Genomic DNA, 17,848 nt, shown 5'->3' with positions numbered 1-17,848 from the left:
GCTGAGATATAAAGATACCTTTTCTTATCTGTGCAATCTGCAAACCTAAGAAAAATTTCATCTCACCAATCATAGACATCTCAAATTCTTTCTGCATATCATTGGCAAACTTCATACTCATATCATCATCACCACCAAAAATAATATCATCAACAAAGACTTCAACAATCAGAATGTTATCATTTTCAATCTTAAAGTATAGATTACTATTAGCAACACCTTTAGAAAATCCCAATTTTAACAAATATTTGTCTAATCTAGCATACCAAGCTCTAGGAGCTTGTTTCAATCCATAAAGTGCTTTCTTCAACTTGCACACCATGTCCCCATCATCCAATAGTGAAAATCCATCAGGCTATTCAATGTAAATCTCTTCCTCTAGATCACCATTCAAAAATGCAGATTTGACATCCATCTGATATACCTTAAAATCTTTATAAGAAGCATAAGCAAGCAATAGTCTAACAACTTCAATTCTAGAAACCAAAAAAAAAGTTTCTTCATAATCAATTCCTTCTTGTTGTGAATACCCTTTGCATACCAGTCTAGCTTTATTTCTAACTACTTCACCGACTTCATTCAAGTTGTTTCTGAATACCCATTTAGTACTAATAATATTTTTATCCTTAGATCTATGCACAAGTTCCCAAGTGTTGTTGTTTTCAATCTCATCTAACTCTTCCTCCATGGCTCTTATCTGTAATACCCTAAAAATGGTCACCTAAACCATGGGCCCCTAATCTCGACAACATCACCAAGGTCCTAACCAAAGGCAATTAAATCAACCTTGAGCACCTAATTAATTATTTCTTCAATCATTAATGTTACATGGAAAATAAATCACTCTATATTAATTAAATATTTATTTAATTAAATAAATCATTACAAGTAAACCATTTTAATCAATTATCCTATTTATTTAAATTAAATATCCTAGAATGTTTAATTAATTAATAAATTTGTCATTTAAAGAAAAAGAGGAATTAATTTACAAAAAGAGATTAATCACAAAAAAATGAATTAATCTGCAAAAGAAAGAGTTAAATTGAAACAAAAGAAAAGAATTAAATTGAAAGGAGAAATCAAACTTAAGATATTTCTTTTTCTAAAATTGAGATAACTTGAGAAATCCAAAAAGCAATTAAATTGAATTAATCATTTTCTCTAAAAATAAAACTTAAAAGCTTTTCTTGAGGAAAGAAGTTTAGTTACATTGAAAAAGGCTTTTTCTAAATAAAAATCTTGAACAAATTAAAGAAAAGTGAATGGAATCACCTAATTTTATCTCAAGTACATGGATCAACTAAATTTATCTCCAATGAAAACTTAGACTTATAATCTGAATGTATTCAATCAAGCTATTATTGGAATCTATCTCAAGATTAACTAAATCTGATCTCTCAATTATTTCAATCATCCCAAATTATGCTTTTTCTTGAGGAATCTCAACCACTCATTGCTAACGTTGGTCTCTCTTTTGAGTCTCTATAAATTCAGCCCTCATCTCTCATTCAAAACACCTTGGAGATTTATTGTTATTATGTAGTTTTTGCTCTGGAGTCATTGAAGATATTGTGCTTTGATATTATTCCATCTTAGTTTATCTTTTTGCATACTTAGTTTAATCGTTATTGCTTGCATTCATCTAGCTTAATAGTCATTCATCTAGCATAATCTTCATTCATCTAGCTTAATCTTGCATTCATCTAACTTAATATTAATTCATCTAGCTTAATCTTCATTCATCTATCTTAATCTTGCATATCTAGCTTAATCTTGCATACATTTAGCTTATTCTTATGCTCATATAGATTAAATCCTTTGTCTTGGTGTAGTCTAGTCATTGGCATTGCTTATACAAATATGAGAGCAAGTCTATACTCGCATATTTTAGAAGGCAATAGGTCGATTTGTTAAGGTTTTTATATTCATGATTATATCTGTCTAACCATGCATGCAATGACTTAATTGAAGTGTTGTGTCTTATAGTTTGCAGACTTTATTCCACTTTTCACACACACATTTTTGGCACCCACCGTGGGGCAGAAGACTACATCTTTCAGCCTCGTAGATTAACTTACTTCCATTTTTTAGATTTATTTTTTTGGATTTTTTTCGTACATTTACTGCAAAAACTCATACGAGTTTTCACAGAGGGTTGAACGACAAACTGCAGATATCGTACGATCCATGGCGAATTATCGTACGGCTCGGTGACAATACTCATACGGTATTCTGTATTTTTGTATTAAAAATAGACTGCATTCTTAGGGTTTTTTATTAAATTTATATGGTACTAATGCTGACCCTAGCTTGTTGTTTGTCTGCTTGAGAGATTTTGATAGCCTTACCAGTTTTTGTAGAATGCTTGTCGAAGAACACGCTTGTCACACAAGAACAATATGACTACTGATTCTTTATTTTTGTAGGTTGCTTGAGGAAATTCAAGTGAACATCGTGTATTCTTTAAATTCATTTTGTAGGCACTTAAATTGCTATCTGGTTAATGAACAAATTTGTCTTTTGTGTTTTCACAAAAATCTAAGAGGTAAGAGAATATGCTCTTGTCTATACAGACAATCAGAAATCCAGACCCTCAAAGCTTTTTCTAAATTTGAGATTTGTGTACCTTTAGCGGGTCTGTCACAATGGGAAAAAGTAATCACCCTATGAGAATGACCCAAGTGAGTACAACTGGACCTGAGCATTCCAACTCACTATAATAAATAGGCCTCTAGTGATTAAAGTCTCAGGATGGGATTATTTGAGTTTTCTCTTTGAGATCTCTCATATCAAGAATTTTGTAGGGCCTCACAGTCTCAATCATGTTTACATGAGTACAACCTATTTTGGTACCTTGTCGGGCTATAGGCCTCAATCATGCTTGTGTGACTTCAAGGGGTAATTTTGAACAGAATTCCTGACTAAGAACTATAAGATAGAGGCTACCTAATTCACCTCTGAAAGGGGGATAATATTTGTGCAAGAGAGATAGTAACTCTCCCAAGATACTTGCCATTTTGTGCCCCCATTAGCATTTGGAGTCAGTTAATAAGGTGCTGAGAATCCATTGTGTGAGACTCAATAGCCATATTCTGATTAGCTATTGGGTGCGTACCTGAGTCTGCAAGCAAAGGTTTTCTTCTCTAAGCCAACTTCTGTAGGGTTAACGTGTTGTGCTTGAAAGCCATTATACATCTTGCATGGTTTCTATGTTTTCATCCTTGAAACTGAAACTAAAATATTGAAACTGGAGAAAACAAATCAACAACGTCAACAACTTAGTGATCAAAACTCTATCCGTGTCAAAAACTAGTCTTTGTCAGTCATCAAAAATTTATCCTTATCAAAAACTGGTCTCTGTCAGTTGTCAAAACTTTGTCTGTGTCAGAATCTCATCTCTATCCAAACCACTATCGTACAAGTCTACTAAATTATCATCTAGCTATATACATACTGTCATACGAGTCTACTAAATTGTCATCTGGCTACATACCGATTGTCATATGAGTATACATAATTTTTCATTCTGCTATTAGAGAATTGTCATCTGAACCTTAACATATTGTCGTATGAATAATCATCATACTCATCAAATTATCAGTTGGAGGTCATTAAACTCTCATGCGAGTTTAGGTAGCAACTAGTACAAGAAATTTTCTCTATCGTCTAGGAACTATTAAATTGTCATTTGGGTGTGAAAACTCTATCGTACAAATTCTTGCTTTTGTTAGTCCAGAAACTTGTCTATCTACACACTTTTCTAGAACAATCAAACTTGCCTAATCAGTCTACAGTGAGCATAAAACTGGTCATCATAATCCTAAGCATAAACAATCTTGATAGTGTATTGCTTTCATTGTGTTGCACAATTTTGTCGATAATCTTTCAGCTAGTTCAATCAACTATTTATCAAACTTAAGTTACTTAGATCACATCTTATACAGGATAAACCATTCCTGAAACTAGACCGAGTCTTAGTCACTTCTCTCAAATCAAACTAAGTTACTTAGATCACATCTTATATAGGATAGATTGTTCCTGAAACTGGACTGAGTCTTATTTACTTCTCTCAAATCACTACGTCAAACAAACAACTAGCTTCAATTTGATCTTGACTTTTGCATCACATCTAGCTCTCGATCACATCAGTCACAAATGCCAACTCAAACCAGAAGTTCTCACAAGAAAGATACCAAAGGTAAAGGATCATCCTTTTCATTAAAAGATAATCCATTCTTCGTAGAGGACCCTTCTTTAAATAAACCTTCATCGTCAAATTTACCAATTTTTTATCAACCCTTATCTCCCATCATGTTTGGAGAAAAGCAAGAAAGACAAGCTACTAAACATGATACTTATGACAATCTCAGTACCCATGCTAATGATAGTGATTCCTCATCTAGTGAGTCTAAAGCCTTTGAACCTGTAGAAGCTATTATAAATAGTTGTCAAAAGGATAAACATTTCTGAAAAATGATGAAGATTATCATGGCTAGAGAAAAAGAAGATTATTTTCTAGAACTAGCAAAACAAGGCACTAAACTTCCTACTGATTATAATGTTGAAACCCTTATCACTAAAGAGGAAGAGACACCCTTAGCGCTAATAAACAAACAATTACAAGCATTACATATTGAAATCACAGAGTTGAAAAACAAGGATAAATCATCAAAGCAGTATTCTTTAGACATGATCTGCCCATTCCCATTTGCCAAAAAATTTTACATGCCTCTATTTCATTCAAGAGTGGAGATTCCTAAGTTTGACAAATATGATGGTAATGCAGATCCTCAAGACCATGTTATAGAATTTTGTGCTTTATGTATGGAGTTCATGCACAAACAAACATATCTCATGCACCTTTTCTCGAGGAGTTTAGGAGGACAAGCTATGGAATGGTTTTCAAGCCTACCTATGGGAATTAAAACTTTTGAGGAATTATTCAAATTATTTCTCCAGCAATAATCCTATAACATTCATCATCCAGTCGCTATGATCAAGCTTTGCAATACCAAACTAGGAAAATAGGAGAACCCTTTCTCACATTTCTTCAACGTTGGAGGAAGATGTTCTCTAGATATTCACGGCCTATTCTAGATTCTAGGAAGGATATTTTTGTCAATAATCTGATCCCTGAATTGAAATACAATATCCAAATGCAAGTGTACCCTGTATTTAACAAAATGGTAGATAGTGCCCTTAGAATGGAAGATGTGCTTATAAAGAAAGGATATATATCACTTTGGAAAGAAACACAACAAGGCTCTAGTTCCAAAGAAAAGAACAAATACTAGAAATACAACAAAGATAACAACAGAAATGTTGTTAATGATGGAGTGGTAGACATTGTTAAAAAAATTTAAAACCCGCAATATTTAATCTATCTAGTGGCACACAAGAATTCAAAGTAGCCCAAACTGCAGTAGAAAAATCCTCCAAAGAAATCAAAAGAGTGGTTTAAACAGAAACCTTGGCTTTCAAGGCCTAAATGCAATTTCACTCCTCTGGAAGAATCATATGAATCATCTCTTAAAAATTTATTGGCAAATGATCTAATAACATTGCTAGACAACTCTAGACCATATGATCCAAAAGTTAAACCTAAATGGTGGAGGGAAAACGAGTATTGTGAATATCATCGAAATAAGGGTCATACAACAAACAATGGCATGAAGCTCAAACATGAGATTCAATACCTCATAGATTCTAGCAAAATTGTTGTTGGAAATCACACGACTAATGTTGATCACAAAGCTCTTAAAGATCCCTTACCTGCTTATGAACAAGGTGACTCCTCAAAATTCAAGGGAGGTACCAAAGTCAATTACACCTACACTAACAATGACAATATGATCAACATGGTTGAATCTTCCCAATCTGAGTATTGCAACGTGATCATAATCAAAGACAAACAAAATAAAACACAAAATGCAAATGCTGTGACCCACACTCAAAAGAAGGTTACTCTTAAAGGAGCTATTTCCTCAACTCCTGATCAAGCAACATCAAACCTACCGACTTCTTCAAACAAACAACCAGATATGATCACAGCTAAATCTAAGTAGGTGGCTTCTATTAGGTCCCAGAGACAACTGAGAGGGGGGGGGGTGAATCAGTTGTCTAATAAATTCAAATCAAAAACTTATTAACCAACTTAATACTTAATACCGATAAACTAGTTTAGTATGTTGGTAGACAGTGTTAACAGTAAATTGCTATACCGATAATAATTAATGCATGAAACATAAACACAAAGTCATCCACAACACATGACACCAATATTTGTACGTGGAAACCCTGTAAGGGGAAAAACCATGGTGGGAAACCTTATCCACAATCAGATGATACTACTACAGATAGTAAGTGTACAAAAGGGGGTCTACACATGCAGAAAGGCCAACAGCCTAGAGCTCACTGCTCAATCACAAATGGGAGTCACACTGACTACAGTTGGATGATTAAATCCAATAAGAATGTACTGCACAAAATCGCATCTTCATATGCTGAATTTAGTACCGATGTAATGCTGATATGCTTTTACAAAAACCTTACTTAACCTTCAAAAGATGTCTTCGTCTATGCCTTTGTTTTATCTCGCATGGACCTTCACTTGAATTTTTTTTGCATTCACACACTTGATCTTACAAATAAGATCTTATATTTATACCATACCCTAAGACCAATTTTAGTAGGTCAGCTCTATAAGATATTACAATAAAAACATTTTACAAATAATATAATATCCGATGCAATAACCGATTAAACATGTCAGTTTAATGCATTTACAACAATAATAAATCATCTCCATAGCATGCCATGCTAATCTGGAAAAGATAAACCTGCCGGTGTAACCCTAGATAACCTGGACCTATTTGCTGGTAAAAGCAAATATGCAAATATGAATATACCAATGATTAATACTTCAAAATAAAGTGTCCACATGATGTCTTTGACATTACCAAGTGTTTTCCATGTCATTCCAGGTACCGGTGAACAATATATCCTACCGGTGAATCATATACTAGTAACTATTGCATAAATTACTTCTTGCCAGTGAATGTTGCTAGATCTCCAAAGTAGGTGTATTTAGTAGGTGTTGACATCAATGACAAAACCATACCAAAATACCAATAGCTTCATCATCCTCTCCTGGTTATAGCATTGTCAAGCAATTAAAATGAACTGCTACTCAAATCTCCATTTTTGAACTGCTTAAGATCTCTTCTGCTCATAGAGAGATCTTGGACAAAGCTTTGCTCACTACTAATGTCCCCAAATATTTAGATGTAGATCGGTTTCAATCTATGGTGGGTCACCTAACTTCGACTCATTACCTCACCTTCTTTGAAGAGGATGACAATTCCCTAAATCAACCACATAACAAGCCATTAAACATCGAAGCTATGATCCATAAACACCAAGTTAAACGTGTTTTGATAGATGGAGGCGTTGGGTTGAATATTTGTACCTACAATCTACTGACATAGTTGGGATTTTTGAAAATGTCATTGATCCAGCAAAGAAAATAACAATCAAAGCTTATGATGAAGAAGAAAGAACTTCTAAAGGTCTGGTACTATTACCAATCAGGGTAGGACCTATGGAAAGAGACATTATTTTTTAGGTGCTTGATCTTCCTCTTTCATACAACATCTTGTTGGGCAGGCCATGGATTAACAAAATGCAAGCAATACCATCTACCTATCATTAGTGCTTGAAATTTCCTTATAATGAAGTTGAAGTCAGTATTCCTGCTGATACAAGTTACACCTATAATACATTAAAACACTGTACTTATACCTTTGTTCCTCTTAATAGAGCAGCCTCTGCAGCTGAAAGTTCAGAAGCTTTGATGAAAGATTTAGATAAGAAATTTAAAATCATAGATACTGGCATGGATGGATACAAAATAGGACCTATACTTTCACTACTGTCTCTTCCTCCATCACCAAGACAGTCTGGAAAACCATCAGAGGCTATGAAGCCACAAACTTCAACTCCAAATGTCATTTATGATGGTATTTTTGTACAGTCCTCTACTTCCCTTGTAGATGAAATAGAAGAGGATGTTGTCCTCAAATGGCTTTTCAAAGAAGACAGTGAAAACAAAGAAGTACAACACTATGAAATTTCCCCGGCACAATATGGTCCAGGCTATAAGATGATTCATCGCATGGGATATTTAGGTACCAACCCTCTAGGAAAGCATCAAGAAGGTATTGTTGAACCTATTCAGCTACAAACTAAGTCTAAAAATGATAAAGCTAAACTTGGATACCATTTAGAGGATTCATCAGATCAAAAACATACTTCTCATCATCAGTCTAAGTGGAGGTAAAATATACCACCTTCAACATCACAGGAAATAAATGCTCGGCAAACTCAGGAAGAGTATGAAAAAGAACAAGAAGAACTAGCAATCAAGAGATAAGAAGCAACTTGTAATCAATTTCCAACTATATCAGCAATAACACTAAAGGAGTAGAAGTCCCAGATGACATGAGAGAATAAATGGAAGGAATTAAAGAGTTGTTTGCACCACTAAACATTCCAGTCGCATACACAGGTAGAATGCAAGTAGATGATTCAAAAACTGTCTCGAATGAGTATGAATGGGGTCTAGAGCCTCTGTCAGATGCATCTACTATGGAAAATCATGAAGTATCTAGTGATACCATAGATGAAGAAGAAGAGATAGCACACTCAAAGCTACAAAAGGAAATAGAGGAAATCATACAAAAGACAAGAAGACTATGAAAAACAGCTAAAAGAAGGAAGAGCACAAGAAAATTCTTCACCTGCTATATCTCCCTCTAATGAGATATAACAAATCAGGTATGGAACTACAAAAGAAGAATTAGAGGCTACAAAAGAAGGGCTAGTCATTAGTCCAAAGGAAGCTGAATGGAAAAGATGATAGAGACTAACAGAGTCATCAAGGTTATGTCAATAGGTATGTCAACTACAAGTGTTCATTGAACCAAATCATGAAGGAACTTGTAGCATCAAAGATGTAGATATTAATACTATACATACTTTCACTAAGCCACTTGAAGAAGAGTCAGAGGATTCATCTTCTAACTTTGATCACTTGGACATAAGCTCTATTTATGACATTACCTATTCGACACCAAACTATGACAACTCTGTCATGAATTTCGAGACTCTGTCTGTTGAACCTGCTACTGTTGAACCACAATATGTAGTCCAGTTTGAAGTAGATGATGATGCTAGTGGTAGGTCTATTGGGTTAGATCACCTACATTCTAACATAAACTTTGATAATCATGTTCTAACTCTTCCTAGTCTTGCAACACTTATGCAAGGTAGTTTTCTGGAACTCGACTTATCGGTCCGAGGTTGTGATGACAATACCATGAATTCCCTTGAACCTATTAAATCTTTATCCCTGATACATCCTAAGCTAATTGATTGTACTCTTCAAGATCAACATTTGAATATACCTACCTTTGCCAATGATTATACATTAGCCCGTTATCTTAATGCAGTTCAACTAATAGACTCTTCCACCAGTGAAAAAAGTGAGAATATGACAGCAACAAATGTCAAGTATCCTAGTCGCAAAAATCAAAAAAAGAAAAATAAGAGTTATAATGGAAAAAACCACACTGTGGTGGTGTCAGACTCAAAAATAGTAAAAATAAAGGACATACCTAATGGTGAAAACCTCTCAAAGGTACTTGAAGGTGAGATACTTGACATTTTGCCTAGTCACTTTCAAGAGCAATCATCAATGCTAATTGAACCTACACAACTAGTTAACATTGGAACAAAAGAAGCTTAGCACACCATACATGTAGCTCAATCCTTGTCAACCGAAGAACTAAAAGAATTTGCTGATTTCTTCACAGAAAAGAAGATCAATTTTGCATGGACATATGCTGATATGCCAAGTCGTGATCCTGATCTCATAATGCATCATCTTTCTATCACTCCTAGAGTTAAACCTATTAAGGAAAAACTCTGAAAAATGCATCCTCATGTTGCATTACTTGTTAAGGCTGAGCTAGAAAAATTACTAAAAGTTGGATTCATTAGAGCAATTGATTATGCTGAATGGATATCTAATATTGTACCTATTTCTAAACCTGACAAATCAATCTATGTTTGCACTGATTTTAGAGATTTAAATAAAGCTTGTTCGAAGGATGATTTTCCACTACCCAACATAGACATGATCGTGGACATGACTGGTGTCCAAGACACAATTAGATCAAAATTGCACCTGAGGATCAAGAGAAAACAACATTCACCTGTGCATGGGGAACCTTCTGCTGGAATGTAATTCCCTTTGGTTTAAAGAATGTAGGTGCTACTTATCAAAGATTTGCAACAACAATTTTCATGATATGATGCACAAAAACATGGAGGATTATATTGATGATACTCTAGTTAAATCTATTAAAAGATCAACACATCTATCAGAACTAGGTCCAATATTAGATAGGGTGGAAAAATTCAAACTCAAATTAAATCCCAAGAAATGTGCATTTGGGGTTACATCTGGTAAACTCCTAGGATATATTGTTTCAACGAAAGGAATTGAAGTGGATCCAGGAAAAGTTAAGGCTATCATGGAAATGTCACCCCCAAAGAATGTCAGTCAAATGAGAAGTTTACAAGGGCGACTCCAATCAATAAGACACTTTATTTCTCAGCTAGCAAATAAGGCTCAACCATTTACAAAGGCATTACAAAAAAGGAGTCAAATACAATAGAGATGAATATTGTGAACAACATCTAGAGAAAATCAAGGAATATCTTTCTAATCCACCCATATTGATGCCACCAATTCAAGGTAAACCATTGATTCTCTACATATCAACTACATATACATCACTGGGGGCACTTTTGGCACAATGAGATGAGAATAAAAGGAAAGAGATATATATTATATCAGTAGGACCTTGGTGTCCTATGAGATGAACTATACTATCATAGAAAAAGCATGTTTGGCATTAGTATTTTCATCACAGAAATTAAGACACTACATGTTAGCACATTCTATCTAGCTGGTGGCTAAGATTGATCCACTCAAATACCTTCTCAGCAAAGTAACACTTACAAGAATAGTAGCTAAATGGGTCATGGTTCTTACATAATTTGATATTGAATATGTAGAACACAAAGCTATCAAAGGACAGGTCATTGCAGATCAACTTGTTGACGCTCCGCTTGAAGACAATCCACCTTTGCACATAGAATTTTTGGATGAATCCATCATGCACCTTACTCAGCAATCATGGAAAATATTCTTTGATGGGTCTTTCACTCAACATGGTTTTGGTGCTGGAATAATATTTATCACTCCTCAAAGATATTCAATCCCAAAGGCTTACAAAATTCTCTTCCCATGCACAAACAATATTGCAGAATATGAAGCTTTGGTAAACGGAATCAAGCTGGCTATCGAATGGAAGGTTGTTGAGTTACACATGTATGGAGACTCTTAGCTGATTATCAACCAAATCAATGATATATATCATACTCAGGATGAGAAACTGATGCCTTATAAGAGAATGGTTGATGATCTCAAGAAATACTTTACCTTTGTATCATTTCAACAGATTCCCAGATCAACAAACAGAGTAGCAGATGTTATGGCTACCTTGGCATCTATACCACAGCTACAAGAATCTGAATTTCGCTTTGAATTCCTAGTGGAAGAGCTACATTATCCTGCATGTGATTCTCTTGAGTCCTAGATGGTCTGCTCTATTATTGGGCATGATTCATCTCGCTATAGCCATATTTACTCTTACTTGCGTGACCAAATAATTCTTGCTAATCTTACCCATAATGAGAAAAGGAACCTTATTCAAAATGCTTCACAGTATGTCATCATCGCTAACAATTTGTATAGGCAAGGTTTGGATAGTACTTTTCTAAAGTGTCTAGAAACTGAAGATTCCCAATGAGCGTTATCCAAAGTCCATGAAGGTATTTGTGGATCTCATTCAAACGGTCTTACTTTAGCTTGGAAACTACTAAGGGTTGGCTACTATAGGCCAGATATGGAGAAAGATGCTATAAATTTGCTAAAACTTGTGAGAAGTGTCAGCTACATGGGAACCTCATACATGCTCCAGCAAGGGATCTCATACCTTTCATCACACATTGGCCTTTTCAACAATGGCCGTTTGATCTCATTGGCCAAATATATCCCGCATCATCTAACAACCATAAGTTTATCATAACTACCATTGAGTACTTTATTAAGTAGGTAGAAGTGATGGAGTTATAAAGCATTGAGAGGGGGAGGTGAATCGGTGACACCAAAAATAGTACTACTTTAAACACTAACTGATAGATATACTTAACAAGTTTGTTAAACAATACACATGCAATCCAAAATGATATAACAACATCCACCATAACACAAGTGTTTATACAAGGATAACCCAAATAGGTAAAAACCACAGTGAGATGGGACTCACAAGTTAACTATTTGTAGTAATAGATAACTGACCGGTTAAGGTCTATAAAGTGCTCTGCTAGGAGCAAATCTTGTTAAAGATCCCAAAGCTTACTTAAAAGCTATACCCTGTAAGGAGTAACCTCGGTAGAGGATTTCTAAATCCAAACTAATGGATCACCTGGTTAGAGGATTTGTACAATGAATCTTGTTAGAGCTTACGTAGTTAGGGGATTTGACTATTGCAGTGATTAGAAAACAATAGTTGGTGTGATCTAGTAGAAGCACACCTTTCTTGTATAGATCCTCTTCTACACATTGAATACTTCTTTACCAACATACTTCACAACATAACACTTCTGCCTTCACACATAACATATCCCTTTTGCTCATAAAAAATAATTCATTGTGATGTCAATATATAGACATTTAGATTTCATGTCGGCCTCTAGAAATCATGTCCCAATTTACTAGGTGCAGTGTATCTGGTCAAACAATCATAACTCATCACGACTAGTGATAACTCATCACATAATCAATGAATACCGGTTGGCACAACAATACTGGTTGGAGTTAAACATATAAACCATTTATCCTTTGATGCTCCTATGATAATCTCCACTGAATCTTCAGGTTGACACCGAGTTATGTATATCCACTGGTTGTCTCTATGTAATACCGGTTGTCACCATGTACCAGTTAGATATAAACCTCTCGTATACCAGCTGTAGTATAAATAGCTTTGAAGTCACATTGGTAGACAATATGAACATATGTGTGTGTATGTGTTTCATCAATGACAACATATGATGAAGTTAATCATTACAATCATCATGAAGCCAACAATCTCCCCCTTCAGCATTGATGGCAATACTTAGAAAATTTAACAGTAATACCACTAAGTGTTCTTACAAAAAATAAATTATACACATATACATATACTCCCCCTTACTACATACAACATACAAAATTTTCACAACACACATACACATATACATATGCTCCCCCTTACTACATACAACATACAAAATTTTCACAACACACATACACATATACATATACTCCCCCTTACTACATACAACATACAAAATTTTCACAACACACATACATATTTCTACTCCCCCTTTGACAACAATGCCAAATTGAAAAGAAAAATACATATATATATATATAGAAAATTTATGTCAAAATGTTTTACATATACAAAAACTTGAAAAATTGAATGAAGATTCATGCATTGCTAGCCTCATAAAAATAGCATTAAAGTTCTGCTTCAACTGAGATAAAGCATGTTCCCTTGTCTCTAGCAAGGTCTCGGTGAACTCAAGTGTAGACATAATTTGAGTATGGAACTCTTCCATTGAATCAAGTGTACATGTTTCTGGAGTAGCCAAAATAGCTTCTGCATTCTTATAGGCTCTTTGCAGTATGTTCACTTGGGATGTGAGTAGACTCTTCAATTCTTTCAGTGACCGGAGTCTTTTTTCTTTTTCAAGATCATAGGTATCTAACCTGTTTTGCAAATCATCCACAAATTTGCTAAAAGAAAAAAATAGAATCTTGAAGTGGTACATATGCATTGCATATCTTCTCTATCTATTTCTCTGTTTTGGTTCGCCTGTTATTGATATCAAAATAAAAGAATGAAGCATTAGAAGTAGATGCAAGATATTTGCCTCCTCTTTCAATAGCTTGTCTTAATAAATCTTTATTAAGAGATAGAGCAATTTTTCCTAAATCAATCTCTTTCATAAGCTGCTCTTCATGCTTCTTCCTGTAACTCTTCTCAACATAAGTTTGCCTTGCTTCTTCAAGGGACTTATTTTGGTCAGATGCATTAGCAACCAATTGACCAATTTTTCTAATAGGTGTTGTCAGATGCCCTGTAGCAGTTTTTGGTAGTAGACTTGTCAGAATATCCACAACATTCTGAATGGTTTCTGCTTCCATTCTTTGCTCTTTAAGTCTCTTCTTGTGTTCCCTAGATTGCATGATAGTTGCAATCTTCATAATTTCATATGCACTCATGTTATCAACAATTATAGGCCTGAGATGCCTAATGAATCATCATCATCTTCATCAGTCTATTGTATGACTAATGTCTTTACTAGTTCAGAAGATGTTACCTTAACAATCTCTTCTTTCTCTTGTCCTTTCTCTGTTTCTTGTTTAGAAATCTATGTATCAAATTTTTCATCGGATTCCTTTTGAATGTCTTGTGAGATTGGTGGAAGATGGGGTTTGACTAGTGGTTCCTTGACTGGTGGAATATACACTCCTGGTTGAGTTGTTGGTTTCTCAACCGAAGTAACCTGTGAGTCAATGATTTCAGGTGGCTGCATATCTGGTACAATAATGTTTCTAGATAGATCAATTGTATCTTTAATATCATCAACAAGTATGACTCGTTGGATAATAGTGTCATCCTTATTCTTGACAGGATAGACAACATCAACTTGCACAATTTCTTCCTCATCCATTTTAGGTCAATCAACATTATCTTTCTCATCCTTAGAGGAATGTATAAGTTCTTCCATTCATTGGATATTAAAAGCAATCTGATGAGTCTTAGTCTCAACAGGTTGCACCTTTCCACTAATCATCTTCACTCTTGTTTTGTAAGCAAAATGAAATTTGTACTTATCAACCAATTCATTCAGCTCATCCTTTGACAACTCAGAAAAATATTTCACAAATACATCATCTATAATTTATTTTTCTTTCTTTATTGCTTCCTCCCATTTATTCAAAAGAATAGTATATAAGGAATTAGAGATATCATTTTCAAGATCATGAGGTATTATTATAATGACACAAATAATTGATTACTTGTTGAATAATTTGTTCCTTTTCATCTTCATTAAATGAATCAAAATGATTTTTGACATTATCAAATCTGTTTCTTCCTAATGTCTTCACTGTTTTCTCAAAGTGAGTCTCAGGATTGTAAGTTAAGACATCAATAGGCACAGTTGCCTTTTTCACTTCCTTCACTTGTTTGGCTATTTTACCAGTTTCTTTCATTTTCTTGGGTTCCTCATCAGTATTAGTACCTTCAAATTCTTCTTGGAGAATTAATTTCTGACCTCTTTTCTTTGATGCAGTCTCCTTCTTTGCATATAATTTAGGACCAGTTCCCTTTTGGTTTGGACACTTCATGTCACTCTTGTACTTTTTATTACCGGAGCTTCTTGCTCAACCTTCTTCTTCTTACCTTTACCACTTATGGATGGAACACTATTGGTTTTAGCTGTTGCAGTTTGAACTTCAACTGTATCTAATTTTGCCTTCTTTTTATCCTTTGGAGATGCCAACAGGTTATTGGCATAACCGATCAATAAGTCATAGTTGACTTCATAGCTCATGTCTTCCATTTCTTCTTCTCTAGGCTCAATAGTGGCCTCCATAAAAAAAAAACCAGTGGTAACTGTGAAAATAATGTCCTTAGCAAAGTGTTTTACTACATCCTCAGGAAATCTTACTCTCATACTCATTTTCTTCTGAAATTCATTGAAGTATTTATTCATTACAGCATCGAAGGTGTTTTTCACAACCTTGATGTTGTTCTTAATCTAGGTAGATACCGGTAGATCCTTAGACCATTCAAGGTCATCGATTCTCGGTAGGAAATTCTGAAAAATAAAAGAATAGACCGATCAACAGCTGTCCAAATTTAAACTTTTGACTACTTTCCTTCTTGATAGACTGAAGATTCAACAATAATTGGCTCCTTATGGCCTCACATAGGTCATAATTACCATTTTCAGCTATCATTTTGTAAGTAGTATGCACCGCTGTAGATGGAACACTATTCAATCTACTAGAATAGAAGACCTGGTAGCCTATAACCATAGTTGTCAACTTTACCGCTGGGTCCTTCATGTTATTGACAAAAAAGGCATGCCCATCAGAGGTTGATTTGGTTAGAGTGTTTACTATCTCTTTTGAAATACACCTCAGCTTAGGTACTTCACCGGTTGAGTAAAAACTAGTTATAGCTTGAATATCTTCCTTGGTTATAGTATGAGTCCTTTCTAAATACATGCTTTGCCCATGAACATGACTCAGAATGATTCGGATATGTTCCTCTTCAAAATCTTCAAGAAAGTATGTTGCATTATGAAAACCTTTCTCATAAACCCTAAGCTATTCGGGTTGAATCTTTCCATTTTCATCGCAAAGGGATTTCAACTGAGAATATATCGACAAAGATCCTAAATCCTCAATCTTGCAATCAATGTAGCTAGACAAATCTCCTTTCACTATAACACCACTAGGAACTTGTGATAAAGCATTATAAGACACAATTCATTCTGCCTTTACAACTTCCATAGGTTCAAATGTAATCATCAATTTCTCTACAGGTTTAGAAGACAATGCCATTTCAGATAAACTAGCTTTGAAGTAGGATTTTTTAAAGAAATACCTTATTTCACATGCACTGCCTCATTTACCAGTTGAATACTCAAGTGCACACCATTTTTGTCTTCGCCAACCTTCAAATCAACTTGATCACTCAAATCATGATACAACTTTGAATAAAATCAGCTAACAATCCTTTCTTAGATCTGCAAGCGCTCAAACATTCTTCCTCGTATGCGTTAGGGTAAAAATAACAAAGTAAAAAATCACTTTTATCCTTTTTACCTACTGTATTAAATGCTCACCTGTTAGGGTTACAAACCTTAATTACACCACTTAATGATACATACAATTTTGATAGATGTAAAATTGGTTGATAACCAATTGACAAAAAGTTATCAAAACTTCATGCATTCAAATTCGCTTACCACTCATTCATCTCAAGGGGTCTGAAAGTGGATTTACCATTATGCTCCCCTTAGTCATATTGAAACAGCTTAATTCACTGGTGCAAGATTCTCCACACTAGGTGAAGGAATAGTTTCTTCTCCAGGTGAATCATCACTCTTCTTCTTCCATATTTGATTCATTTCTTCTTTGGTTTCTTCAATATTGACCTTTTGCTTGCCTTTCTGATCTTTAAAAGGATTGACTAGTTTGGTCTTCTTCGATCTACAAAATTTTGCCATGTGTCCCAGTTTGTGACAATGATAGCAGGCCATACCAAATGATCTCCAAGGTCCTGCATTACCTCTCCCATTTCTTCTTCTACAATTGATAGCCACATGACCAAAGTTGTTACAGATGGTGCAAATGACATTTGTTACCTTTTCCATCTCAAATGGACTAAATCGGTTGTCGTAAGGTCTTTGTCAGTTCATGTTAACCTGGTTGTCATAATTTCTCATCTAGTTGCCATTTGGTCTTGGATTCATATGTGGTACTAGATTATTTTCTCCATATCTGCATTCAACTGATCTATGTCCATACATTTTACATGTGAAGCAATGACCTTAAAATTTCTCCGATACATACCCAGCATTTGTA

Source organism: Cryptomeria japonica, chromosome 2 (assembly GCF_030272615.1).
Source record: "Cryptomeria japonica chromosome 2, Sugi_1.0, whole genome shotgun sequence".
Taxonomy (NCBI): Eukaryota; Viridiplantae; Streptophyta; class Pinopsida; order Cupressales; family Cupressaceae; genus Cryptomeria; species Cryptomeria japonica.
Note: the sequence above shows the minus strand (reverse complement) of the source record.